This window comes from Callospermophilus lateralis, chromosome X, assembly GCF_048772815.1.
Source record: "Callospermophilus lateralis isolate mCalLat2 chromosome X, mCalLat2.hap1, whole genome shotgun sequence".
NCBI lineage: Eukaryota > Metazoa > Chordata > Mammalia > Rodentia > Sciuridae > Callospermophilus > Callospermophilus lateralis.
The window spans coordinates 961,172-976,191 of NC_135325.1; positions in this window are offsets into that span (position 1 = coordinate 961,172).

The following is a 15,020-nucleotide window of genomic DNA, read 5'->3' on the forward strand; positions in this document are numbered from 1 at the left end:
GATATTACCACCTTTTAATCTTAAAGACTTTCTAAACTCTCCTTATGGCCTTTCAGTCATAATTACCTCTTCCAATATTTGTTGTGTCAAGCTTTTTTAAGTTTCCTTTTTCTTTTTGTCCCTATATTCATTCCTATTTTACCATCATTGTTTCCCTCCTTCATCACCCTATTCTTCCCTGACTACCCACTACCACACACACATAGCATTGGTTCCTATTACAATTAGTGTTTTTATTATTTATCAAGTAGAGCATCTACTATAACATAAATTTGGAAAGGAAAGTTTCTCTTTGACCAAAACAGAACTTAAGACACAGGAACAACAATAGCTTTTCCCTGGAACATAGTGAGGAGAAACCAAGTGCATTTTGGAGACAGGAGTGTCAGGGACCAGAGACTACAGACTATCTTAGGGACAGGGAGCCTGAGAAGGTAGATAATTCAAGGAGTGGGGCATGAAGACTGTCAAACTCTCCAACTTCATCCCTATATTGGGTCTGACTGAATCCTCCATTTACTAGTTCTTTCACACATTACACATGTTAGCTTCCCCAGAACTCTGTTTTCTCATCTCTGAGATATCTTGTCACTTCCTTTCTTAATTCTTGCTTTGAGAAAGGCAAAAACCTAAGGACATAAGAGTAATGTGGTCTGGTGAAAAACAGGCACATTATAAACAAACAAATAAATAAATAAATAAATAAAAATTCCCTTCCCAATTTGGACTCTGGCATCTTTCATTTCATTGGCTCTCCTAGAAACCTTTAATTTGTTCATATACACTCTCCTGTCAACTGCCAAGCTATAATAGTGCTTTACTTTCCTCATATAATATAAAATAGGAAACTTGAGTTATCTCTACTTTCCTTCTTCAACACCATAACTTTCAATGCCATAAAATCCTACTGATTCTCCCCATTAAAGGACTCACAAATCCATCCCCCCAAACCCTTTCTTCACTTTGATTATCTCATTAGGGCCTATTATCTCTCAAAAGAACTATGGTGTCAATTTCCAAATTCATCTTCCCATGATGAGCAACTCTTCACTCATGCCTCCTCCACTCCCACCAGGCTTCTCATTTGAAAATGCAGACATCAAATTGCCTGTCAATTTTCCAAATGAAAACCTTGCAAAGGTTACTCTTGCCCATGGAGTAAAGTCTAGATTATTTAGAACTGAATGCTATTTATCCCTAAACCCAAGATTAACTTCTCTTAGACTTAAAAAAAATATTATTTGTTCTTTTTAGTTATACATGACAGTTGAGTATATTTTTTCATATTTTATTCAAACATGAACTATATTATTATTATTACTATTATACAAACATGAAGTAAATCCTATTCTAATTAGGACCCCAGTCTTGTGGTTGTACATGATGTAGAGATTCATTGTGATATATTCATATATGTACATAGGAAAGTTATGTCAGATTAATTCCACTGGCTTTTCTATTCCTATCCCCCTTCCTTTCATTTCCCTTTGTCTCATTCTCATCTACATATATTGCTCTCTGCTCAATGATCATTTCAAAATATGCATGATATGTAGCAAACATGATCTACTTCTTCAGCTTCTTTTCTTTTTATATTCTTTTCTCTCTGCCTTGTCCAGATCATAAATACCTACATATTTCTAATAGACATGCTCTGGTCTCAACTATATCTGTTCTGGCAAAAAGTACATTATAGAACATTAGTAGCTCGTGCAGTGTATTGAGTGCTATGAGAAAATTTACAAAATCTGCACAAGAGCTAGGAACTAGTTTGTCCGGGAGCAATACCCCAATATTCTATCTTCTTCTATATGACTCCAACATCACAGCTTTTACCACTCTTAAGCTCATATCAAAGCTCGTCTTCTGATACCAGAAGACAAAACCCACATACCTACTACCTCCATTGCTCACTTCTGTATTAATGTCTCTATGGGCACATCTTAACTGATGGATTCTAGGTCATGGGCAAGCATACAGTCCCAAGTGAGGCCAACAAGGTTTTTGCCATCAATGGTGGGGAGGTAAGAAGTTTCCCAATTATTACAGGAGTGTTTGTTTAAAGAGTTTAGGCAATTAGAGAATCTTTTGACCATACACTACATCCTTATTCTTTGATAACCAAATTCATGTTCTCCTTCCATGACTTGTTCTCTGTTATTAGGCTCCCAATTATGGAGCATACTCCTACTGTGGCCCTTCATATACTGTATTGGATTTCTGCAATTGCATTTCTCTCACTCAAAAACTTCATGATATTCTTGAGTGTGCCTGATCTTTCTTTGTCTTATTATCTCCTCTCTATTTGACATGTAGCTGATGTCTAGAATATGGCAAGGAATTAATAAAATGTTTTTTTCTAGAAGCATAAGTAAAAATTAAAGAAGTTCTAATTCAAATGTTCTTTATTTGAAAATATTTTAGTAAGATAGCTCTAGCTGAATTTTCTTTTCATCCATATCCCCAATTCAAGGAAAGATTTTACACTGATCCAATAATAAAGCACTAAAATGCACAAAATGTTTAATCAATACTAAAAACCTTTTAAAATAATATGTGGTTTTCTAATATGCACAAGGGAAGTTGGAACTCAAGTATGAGTCTTCCCAAGACTTAGCAAAACCCAAGCAATTTGAATTCAGGATTCCATGATGGCATTAACAAAGATGTGACTTTGAAATGGAAACAGAGTAGTGGGGAAGAGTTCAATGTAGGGACTTCAACTATAAAAACCATTTTAAATGAGTTCTGTTTGTTTTGTTAATAACTGTGGGATTTGCCTTGATGTTACTGTGTCTTTGCTTTGCCATCATAAAGTGGTCTCCAAGGACCTCCTGACAGCTTCATGAGCTGATTGTGACACAGCCTATGTCCAATGAAAAGGAATAGGCAAGCAGGGAGTACATATTTTTATAGTGGACATAAAGAGTACAGTGAATAAACAAGTCCCCTATCAAACTTTGAAATATATATGCTTAACTTTTAGAAAAAAAACCTGGTCATCCAGAGCCAATTCAAAGTACTTAACATCCATAGTTGAAGTCACTTAGAAGAAATTAGATGTCATGAATCCATTAGTGCTGGGAGGGGGATAATTCACATGGAGACTGAATAGTGGCTCCTGTCCACCCTGGTCTCCTAAGTTGTGTAATTCAATGGCTCTGAAACCTTATAGACAGTGTATATAGAGGATGAGGTTGAGGCAGCAGAGGCTCTACACAGTATATCCCAAATTTATTAGAAAACACTTGTTTGAAAAAGATATATTTCTGGTCCACCCTGACACCCAAAAATAAAGGTGAAAAACAAAAAATTCCATATTCAAATTTACTCTTCTCTCCACATTTTTTTAAAAAGATGAAAAAAATAAAAAAATGAAAACATGGACACTGAGCCTAGAACATCCATTCCTTCTTAAGTAATGAACCTTCTTTACTTTGAAAAAAAAAATTATGACCTTCTGCAAGCTAAAGGCATTTACCATATTTATGAGTTTTTCATTAAAGGGTAAAAAAGAATACAGTTTAAATTCCTAATATAGTATGTTTATTGTTGCAGGTAGTATGCAGTGCTATTTTAAACATACTGAGAGCATTTCAGTATCATATAGATAATTCACTTTCCAATTACGATAGCCCAGGTTTAATTTCATGGTAGACTTGGTCAGCAAGGAAGGATGGACTTGCATTCATCTGTGGTCTCGGTACAGTTCTTGGCTTAATCTCACCAATGTACAGGGCAAGTTATGAGAGACCATTAATTAAAGTCTAAAGATCATGTGGAATGTAGATGTTTATTCAATGAAACTACTTTTTTTTCCCCTGAGCCTATTGTCAAAGTGTGTGAATAAGGATTTTCTGCATCAAATGTAGAAAAGAGATCATTTCAGAAATATTTGTTCTTCCAAATATTAGGCTGAAATTCAAATGTATCTCCTAATAAATTTTGACAGTGCTTATATATGCATTTAATTTAATCATTTATATATTCTTTTTTTTTCTCCTAAAATGATCAACCTGTTAATATTTGTGGCTTTTATAGATAGCAAAATTGTGTTTTTACAGCTATGGTTGTCCCAGCTGATACATAGCTGTGACTTCTGTTTTCATACAGTACTTCAGTACTATATTTCTCTTTATTACCCTTTAATCAGCATCTTTCCTTGCTCTATTTATCTTCCTTTTATTCTTTCCCTCCCCTACCCTCATCTTATTTTCTTCATTGTTAATTTGAATAATATAGAATTGAGATATATTTTATTTATGAAACATATTGTACCTTAAATAATTGGAAATGATAATACTGCTAACTTCATTGGGTTTCTGTGAGGATTCAATAAGTTAAGGCAATCCTCCATATATTGGGGCTCTGCATGTGCATATTCAATCAACCTTAGCTGGAAGGGTTTTTTTTTAATTGTATTTGGCCAGGTGCAGTAGTGCACATGCCTATAATCCCAGCAGTTTAGGATGCTGAGGCAGGAGAATCATAAGTTTGAGGCCAGCCTTAGCAACTTAGTGAGGCCCTAAGCCACTTAGCAAGACCCTGTCTCAAAATAAAAACTAAAAAATGGCTGGGGATGTAGATCAGTCTTTGAACACCCCTGAGTTCAATCCCTGGCACCAAAAAAACAAATGTCTGTAATGAACATGTACAGACTGTTTCACTATTCCCTAAATAATACATAATTCAATGTAAATGCTATGTAAATAGTTGTTATTAAGTATTATAAGGCATTTAGAAATGATTTACAATATACAGGACAGTGTATATAGGATATATGCAAATACCACATTATTTCATATGAAGGTATTAAGCATCTTTGGATTTTGGTATTGGCAAGGGCTCCTAAGTCCAATCACCTGTGGAAACCCAGAGACGACCATTTATGTAAACATGCTTAGAACGGTGATAGGTACAAAAGAAAAGTTATGGAAGTATAAGATAGTAAAAATTATCTTAATTTTTGACAGATATTAAACATAATTTTATGATACTTGCTCTTAACTTGGAAGCAAATGAGTAAAATTCTAGCATTTCTTTTAGAAAAAAAAATTTTGAAAAAACACCGTCCTCTTTATTTGTTCTTCGGTTTGATTTTAGGAATCTTCAGTATCACCAATTGTTTGCAGCATTGTTCCTTCATCTATTGGAGATAACAAAATCTCTAGCCTTCATCCCAGGAAATTGCCTACATATACAAATAATATATATGTATTATTTCAGAGCTCTTGTAGATACCTAGAAGCCCATATATTGACCCCTTAGTTGTCCATAAACCCTATTTAAGAAACTGTTCTGCAGAGAAGAAGTTTTCCTATCCTGATTAGTACCAGATTATACGAATGTAAAACAAGGTATGTGCTTATGAAGATATCAAAGAAGATGGAGAGAGGGAGTGGGGTGGAGAATGGAAGAAGAGGTCTCTTTGGAGAATTTTGATTATTGATAATTACATAAACAAAGCAGCTACCATAGGAAAATTGTAAATATAGTGGCATGTTTTTGCACATGCTTGAGGTTTCAGCATTATTTTATTTTACATTACATTGGAGAGGTTCATCTTTTCAGGGGTCAGAACCACAATTTATCTAAGCCCTGCTTGGAAACTAAAAACTGTGGTCAAGGGAGAAGGGCAGAGAATCTGGGAACAGAAGAACTGGAGAATGTATTGTGGTTCTCTCCCTTCACTTCTTTGCTTTGGACAAAAAATTGCATTTCTCATGGCCCTTGCTTCCTTGACTCTCATAAGGTAATATCACCTCTAGATTTATTGGGGGAGAATCTGAAATAGTCCATATTGAGGCGCCTAATCCTTATAAGTTGCCTTCTCTTTGCTTTTTAACCATAAAATTTTGCTTAGTGAGCAGATGATAGTGAAGTCTGCTCCCCAAATTATTTTAAGAGCAATTTCATGTATTGTCACGCCACAACTTCCATGTGTGATCAATCCTATCTGAGTGACAGGTTTTAGTTTAGATTTGTTTTTTAATTGCAAAATTTGATTTTAGAAACATTATTTTGACATACTGTTACTGGCCTGAGAATAATACATAGCTAAACAACAAAGGAAAACTGTTCATGTGTCTATTTTATTTTATTAGGGAGGTTACAAAAAGGAAATGTAGGAAGAGACAAAAATAAAAAGGTAAAAATGGGAGTGATATACCTGCATTCATTTATGTATTTTATAACAAATTAAGTTGAAAATGATTTAAAATTTTTACATTAAGATAAGTCCTCATTATTTTATCCTTACTTATGGGTTTCTACTTATTTCATAGTCGAATTGGAACAAGAATAACATCACATCTGGCCTGGTTTACATTTTGTTTGTGGTAAAAACTTCATACTATTTGATTACTTAAGAATTCCACAAAAATTCCTTCTATTTGTGGTATTTCCAGGAATTAATTTATTATAAATAAGGGAATTTTTCTTATCGTACAAATGAATTTCCATTGGGAAGAACTGCTATTTGTTTAATTCTGTCCCATTCCCATCTTGTGCCAAAAGCATATTATTTTGATATAATCAAATATTTCCACAAGATTCATTGATCAAATATCCACTTAGAAAACCTAAATATTGAGATGGATACCTCTGAAAATAATTGTCCAGATTTTTTTTGAACTCCTATTTGACCACACATTGGACAGATATGATGTTTAAAGGCAGATATCTGGGTATCAAGTGATTCACCTTTGAGGATAGAAACACATGCAGAAATGGGATAATGTAAACATGCTAGCATCTTAGAAATCCATTCCCAAAATGTGTGTATTAGGATTTCTTTTCTTCCTTTCTTCCTTGTTACATTTCTCTTTTCCTATTTTTCCTATCTTTCCTTTGACAAAATTAAAAAAAAGACACTTGATATTTATTATTTATTTATTTATTTTTGCTAAACAGGTATGTTTATTAAGACTTATAAGATTTGTATTCTCCTAGGGGACAGCTTTGTCTCTGATGCATCCTAAAAAACACACATTAGGTTTTAACTTTCTCCCGTCTTTTCATTTTTCTTATTGTCATGGGGGGAGTTGTTAAATTATTTTCATTTGAAGCACTGAATTTTAATTGAAAAATGAAATTTATATAAAATACTAACTATATCCACCAACAAATATTCATTGAATATCTACTACATGCATCAACATTAGGTGCTAGATACAACATGAGAGTTAGGTATAATTGGTGTTGTTCACACCTCAACTGTTTAAGAGGAGACTTAGGGTCTGAAATAAGTCATTTCAAAATGGATATTCTTTCTAATACAGGCATGTACCCAGGAGTTTGCTGGTATAGTGTATGGCATGATGAATTCTGAGACTAACATCACAAAAGAGGATGTGGAAATGAATTAAAAAAAAAAGGTGAGAGCAGACTTAATCCTTGGAATCCCCCCTCCCTTGAGAAAAGTTAGACAAGTTGTTTAAAACAGCTGCTTTAAGGCATTGAACTGCTAAGAAGGAAGTATAAGAAGTAGGCAATTTTAAGTTCAAAGAACAGAGAACAGACAGAATCACAGTGAGATAACCTGTTATTTGGGTGCTCTTTCTCTCTTACAGACATCTGTCAAGTCCAAAAGGGTCCAGGAAGCTGAGAAGTTGAGCACAAAATCTGAAATTTTCCTTAAATTAGAGAAACAAAATTGGATTCCAGGATCACTAAAGCGAGTGGAAATCTGCTAGCTCTGCCAGGGTGTGGAAGGGACCCTGAGTCCCACAAGGGAAAAGGTCAGTATGAATTGGAAAAAATTCCATCATTCACAGGGACTGTAACACATACCAGGCTTATGTGATATGCAATAAATAATTGTTGAACAACTGATTAAATGATCATATCTGTGGGGGCTGGGGCTGTAGCTTGGTGGTGGTATAGCACTTGCCTCACAAGTGTGAGGCTCTGGGTTCAATCTTCAGCACCACATAAAAATGAATAATAAAGATATTGTGTCCATCTATAACTAAAAAATATTTTTTGAAAATGATTGTATCTGTGAATCAAGGGATGATGGCCTCTTTTTGTTAGATGCCCCATTAGGGTACACACAGTGGCTGGATGGCCATGTGACAGAAACAAGTGGGAGCCAAGACCAAAATAATGTGATTTTATAGAATTAGGGTTCCGAGGTAAGAGGAATTGGCACAAAAAGGAAAAGAGTGATAAGTTAATGTAGTTAACTTATCATCAACTCCAGCCAACTTTGTCCCACTGGCAAATCTGAAAGACAAAATGAGAGAGAGAGGAAGAAGAGGAGAAAGGAGTGAAAAGGGGGAAGGGTTGGAGAACTCAAAAACTAGGGGGAAGCTCATTCCATTAGAAATCTATCATAGATTCCTACACTTGTACAGTAATATATGTTCTTAAATCTATTATGCTGTTAACTAGTTACATTAATATCAGTTTTACTTTTACCATGTTGGACCTGATTATATTTTAATGTGGATTATGGAAATCCCTGATCTCTCAATTCCAAATGCCCTTCTGGATCCCCATTATTTAAGGACTTGGACCGCCAAACTAAATTATTTCCTTACCCTGTTGAAATTGTTTTCCATGTTCTAAAACCTTAAAGTTTTATGTTGACCACTCAGGGGAAAGGGGAGTTACTCAAATCTGTGAATATTTTCTTTAAAAATTAGAATTGTAAGTGAAAAAAGGCCAAGTTTCCATCTTCTAGCTGGATGATAAATGAGGGGAGGCTAACACAGATTTTACACAAAATACAAAATAAATGTTTGTCTTTCTCTTCTTTTTGTCATGCTCAGAAGAACAAGCCAACTGCCCCCAAAAGTGTATTTATTCAAACTGCAAACCTGGTCTTATTGAACTGTTTTCTGCAGATGCCATGTGTTTACAAATATCTTCATCCTTGCTTTCTTCTTCCTCTCTCAAGCATATGTTCTGTTTGGTGCATATTAATGCAAAATTGTTTCAGTGGTGAGAAATTCAAAGTCAGGAAATGCCTAGTTAAAGATCTTAGGAGCACTGAAAACTTGGCCTCGTTACATACCCTGGGCAAATTATGAGACAATTTTATCACATGAGCAGAACTGCATTGAAGGTATAAATTTAACAAGGGAAAGAGGAATAGAAAAATTATATTCAAGCCACACCACCCACGTAATTGTGCTGTAGAACATTTGGAATTTCCTGACAATTGTTCAGAAGTTTGGGCTTTGCACATAGATATTGTAGTAACATAGTGTTGCTTTTAATTTCTATGAGCTTACAAGGGAAGAAAGCATCCTAGGGAATTCTTCAATTCAGCAGTCCATATCCCCAAGTTATTCATTCATGTGTCTTTATGGGATTGCAATGGATCAAAACAAGATGGACATGTCTTCACAGGATTTTATTCTCTACAGTTTTTAGAGACTTTTTCCTAAGCAATGATGAACATACTGTTAAAGGGAAATATTAATACTGTATCCTTCAGAAATATAAAAGTACAGGCATTTGTGCATTAAAATGATTTTTTGAGCAATAAATAAATAGTAAATATGATTGAGAGTATGAACTGTGGAACTGTTTTATCCCTCATTTTTCCTGACCAAAGTCTTAGAGATAAAAGAATTAAGTTTGCACAAAAATGAATTTTAATATGCTTTCTCCCTCCATATATGTAAGTAATAACCATGTGTGTTTATGTAGTTTTCTATATAAGGTCATATGATTTTTTTAAATCTGCTGAGAGTTAGAAATCAGTGGCTATTTAAACGTAATTTATTTATCCTCTGTTCCAAAGAGCTTGGGAATTTTAAACATAATTTTTTGTGAAATTCTAAGCCTGAAAAATCATATTTTTCATGAAGGTGCTTACTACTAGCATCAAAATTTCTTCTGACTTGCACAGATTCAAGTGTATGATAAAGAGTGTTACTTGCTTTGTAAATTTAATTTGGTTCCAGGAAGAGGGTGGGAATGGATCAATTACCCATTTATCTCTTGGACTGGGTAAGAAAATTCCATGCGGAATTGAAAAACACCTGTTGGATTAAAGTTCAGATTTTTTTCCTTAAATTTATTGAACGTGGATGCAAATGCTTATTATTAATGACAATTCTGTTTTCCTGAATAACATTGATAATAGCATCTAGTGTTTGTTGATTCCTCACTTTGTACCAGTCATTGTACTTTGTCCATTGCCTATTAACTCATGTAAGGCACTCAAAAATCCCATATTGGCTGGGCATGGTGGTGCACAATTGCAATACCAGTAACTTTGGGAGGCTGAGACAGAAGGATTGCAAGTTTGAGGCCATCCTCAGAAACTTAGTAAGGCCCTAAGCAATTTAGTGAGATCCTGTCTCAATTTTTTAAATTTTAAGAACAGCTGGGGATGTAGCTCAGTGGGAAAGCACCCCTGGTTTAATCCCTGGTACAAAAACAAAAAAAACTTATGTCAGAGATGTTATTATTTTCCTGTTATTGAAATGGAAGTAGCTGCTTAACAAGGTTTAGGAACTTGCACAATAAGTGTATATAATGGTAAAAGGCACACACTGATGGTATACACTTAATCTGGCAGATTGCTGGTGAATAACATTCAATACAAAATATGGAAACAACCATAACACATAATTCTAGCTGAATTACAGCATCTAGAAAATGGAAAGTGTGAGGGATAAAATGAGTCTAGATTCCAGCTATTGCACACGAGAAGTTAATATATGAAGAAAAGGAACACTGTAGTGTTCAATCTTTCACTGGGAGTGTTAATATACCACAAATATTTTAATTACTCTCAGGAACAAGAGGGTAAACAAATAATCCCCTCATTCTATAATATACTAAAAATTGAGAAATGACATCTCTTGATTATTTGGTAAGGTTACTTCTCAAAGGTCATTTTTAAAATTTTTTTGGTTCTTTTAAGTCATACATGACAGTAGAATCCATTTTTCCATAATTATACAAGCATATTCTAATTCAGCCCCCATTACCTCTCCTTCCCCCTCCCTCCCCTCACCCTTGGTTCCCTTCCTTTATTATTCTTTCTGCCATTTACCCATATTTTTTAAATTAATTTCTTGTGCACGTACACTATGATGAGATTTACTGTGCCATTTTTTAAAGAGAAATGTTTGTAATAGTGAAAAGGAAATTTTTTCTTTAATTTTGCAGCATTTGTTTACACATGGAATAAGCTAATTGAATTTTACACTTCATAATCTTGTTCATTTATAAACTGCCAATAACAAGGAGGTATTTGAAAATGTGATTAAATGAAAATGTCATCTCAAGAACTAATCTTAGGTATCTTTAATTTAATCTATTGCACTTTCAATATTTTACATTAAATTCATTTTCATTTTTCTCCAAGTTGCATGTTCACATATTTTAAAGTCAAGTGCTTTGACAAGGTTTTAACAAGAAATAAAAGCTACCTGCCACCCATCCCTATGTTTCCCTTTCCAGAGGCACCTTGATAGACAAATATTGTTGCTTCTGATTTTTTTTTTCCCATCTGGCCATTGTCTATCCCTCTGAGCATGGAAGATGAAGATTTTCCCTCTCTCCATCTGCCCCCATATACACTTTTATCTTCCTCCTCCCACTATATTCATCATGTAATTTTGCTTAGACCATCAGTTGATTTTACATTATAATGACACTGTAAATCTTATTTGTAACTGTCGCATTACACACCATGACTATTATCCCATGAAATACATTGTTTTCTTAAAGTTAACAATGGTCTTGTGCTTAATTGCTTAGCTTTGTGTGTATGTAATGCTAATATATTCATCAGTTGTCCTTAAATTCTCTCTCTCAAAATATTAGGACAATTTTATATCTCTGGATAAATCCCTTTAACATCTTCTGAGCTGCTTTAATCTGAATTGTTACATCTAAATCTTCATTAGTTATCTCCCACAAACTTAGTTGCTTAAAACAGCATTTATTACCTCAGTTTCCATGAGTCTGATTAACAGGAAAAACATAGCTGAATTCTCTGTCCAGTATCTTATTGGGTTGAAATCAAAGTGCTAGTCAGAGCTGAGTTCTTATCTGAAGATCAGGTTCCTCCTCCAAGCTCATGAGGCTCTTGGTACAAAGATTCAACCCCTTGTGATTATGGAACTCAGGTTCTCAGCTTCTATAGACTACTCACCATTCCTTGCCATGTAGTCTTCACCACATAAATGGATGTCTGAATTGTTAAGGTGAACAGGACAGAATCTTTGATGCTCCATATCTCTCACACTTCTTCCCTTATAATCCTGTAGGCCTTTTTTTAAAAAAAAATTGTAGAAGGAACACAATATCTTTATTTTACTTATTTATTTTTTATGTAGTGCTAAGGATCAAGTCCAACACCTCAAGTCTGCTAGGCAAGTACACTGCCACTGAGCTACACAATCCCAGCCCCTCTGTAGGACCTTATTTTTAGGGCTCACTTGATAAGGTCAGACCCTAACCAAGATAATCTCCCTTTTGATTAACTTAAAGTCAACTTATTGGGGACTTAAATAACACCTGCAGAATCTCCTCACTATCTCTTAATATAACATAATCACAGGAGTGATATCTCATCATATTCACAGGTCCTGCCCAAACCTGGGGAGGTGATTACACAGGCATATATGTCAGAGGGCAGAAATATTGGAGGCCACTTTAGGATTGTGCCTATCACTATACTTAATAACTGGAAACCACTGAAGAATATCCCCATAATGGGGATTCTCTTAGCCTTTCTCTCATGTAGGATTCCATGTTTCCTAGACTCCACGTTTTTTTTCCTTTCTTGGTTCACTCCAAGATGTTGTAGATGCACATCCTCAAACAACTTCCTGAAAAGGGCTATATGAGAAGTAATTTTTGTTTTTTTAGATATTGAATATAGAATTTGTTCAAGTTTTTTTTCCCAGAATTTTGAGTGTTATTTTTCCATTGCCTTATAGCTTCAACTACTGCTATTGATAAATCTGATGTCATCTAATACTTGATATTTTGCATGAAACCTGTTTTCCCCCGGAGAGTTTATAGAATACATTGTCTCCAGTTTTCTGAATTTTTTTGATAATGTGCCTTGGAATCAGTCTATTTCATCTATTGTTCTGAGCAATAAGTAATCCCTTTTAATCAGGTTATTCCTATTATTTATGAATTCTGCAAAAAAAATTTAAATTATTTTATCAATGATTTTCTTCCCTCTCTTTTCTCTATTCTCTATCCATAGAAATTCAATTATTTTGGAACATTCTAGATGGGTCTCTCATTTTTTAAAAAGCTTATCTTTCTCTTTTCTGTCTTAAATTCTTTTGGAGATATTGTCTTAATTTCTGTATTCCAACAATTTGTACTATCATCTTGTTAATTTATAAGATTTTTGTGTCTTCTGAATGTTTGTTTTATAGTATCCACTCTGGCCTCACAGATTTATTTCTTCTCTGATGATATTAGTAGTTATTATGAAGATTTTCTTCTCAGTTATATTGACATTTCAAATTAGTTTTCTTTTTCTGCCAAAGACTGGCAGTCCTTGGACTGCCAGTTAAGTGGCATGGTGTTATTGGTGCTCTTCTCTCTATGATAATATTTGAAAAGCCTCCGATTTAAGTATCTTCTGCTCATTTATTTTCATAAGTTAGGTTTCCCAGAGAAGATGCTTTTGACATCTTGTATAGAACATACATCTGTGGCAGCCAACATTCTTTAGCAATGTGAAGGAAGATGACTAGAGAGCTCAAGTACTATATATATGGTTCATCTTAGTTTCCATGTCTTCTGTTTGGTATCTCTGTTTAAGCTAAGCTTGATATTCCCTAATTAAAAATCATCTTCTTATCTTCTTTAGAGAATAAATCTTAAGTCTCCTGCCCAAATGAGGGATGGATGTTTGTTCAGATACCTAAATTTGGAATTGGGATATGAGGGACTAAATTCTTAAACAGACTTTCAACTAATTTTTCCACCTGCAAATTCCTGTTCCTTTGGAGGATTCTGCAGTGCACATTAGGTTATTTTTCCCCTTTTCCAAATTCCCACTTAGGATTCAGCTTTCTCATGTATGCTAAGTCATTCAACTCCCATCCATCTTTTCACCAATGTCTAAAATTTTATCACTGTTGTCTCCTATCTCATATTTTGTCCTTATATATTCACATATTTAAATGTTACTTTTTACTCATTTATTGGAATTCTTGGAGGTAGAGGAGCCAAGTATTTGTGTACTCAAGCTACCATTCTTAATGATTTATATGCAAGACAATACCAAGCATAGTCCCAATGAAAATTTTTTGGAAACTCCACCAAATGATTTGAAAGCCTGCTTGTGAAAAAGCCAAGAAACTTCTGGAAAATATTTATGAAAAAGCCAAAAAAACTTCTGGAAAAAAATAATAATGGAACTTTTCCCTACAAGGTACTAAAGTATATTTTAAATATATAATCACTAAAATGGAATCATTTTGGTGATCACAGAGATATTAATGAAACAGAAAATACAGTAAACCAAATACATAAAAGTATTTGATATAAGAAGATAATTGAAACTATTTTAAAAATTTATACTCAAATAAAATAGAAAATCTCAAGATATCAACAAATTTCTAGAGACATATGATCTACCCAAAATGAATCAGGAGGATATATACAATTTAAGCACACCAATTTCAAGCAATGAAATAGAAGATGTCATCAAAAGCCTACCAACTAAGAAAAGCCCAGGTCCAGATGGATTTTCAGCTGAGTTCTACCAGACCTTCAGAGAAGAATTAACACTAATACTCCTCAAATTATTCCATGAGATATAAAAGGAGGGAACCCTTCCAAACTCATTCTAGGAGGCTAGTATCACCTTGATACCAAAAATGAAGACTCATCAAGGGAAGAAAATTTCAAACTAATATCCCTGATGAACATAGACACAAAGATTCTCAATAAAATTCTTGTAAATCACTTACAAAAACATATTAAACAGATAGTGCACCACAATCAAGTAGGGTTCATCCCAGGGATGCAAGGTTGTTTCAACATACAGAAATCAATAAATGTAATACATCACA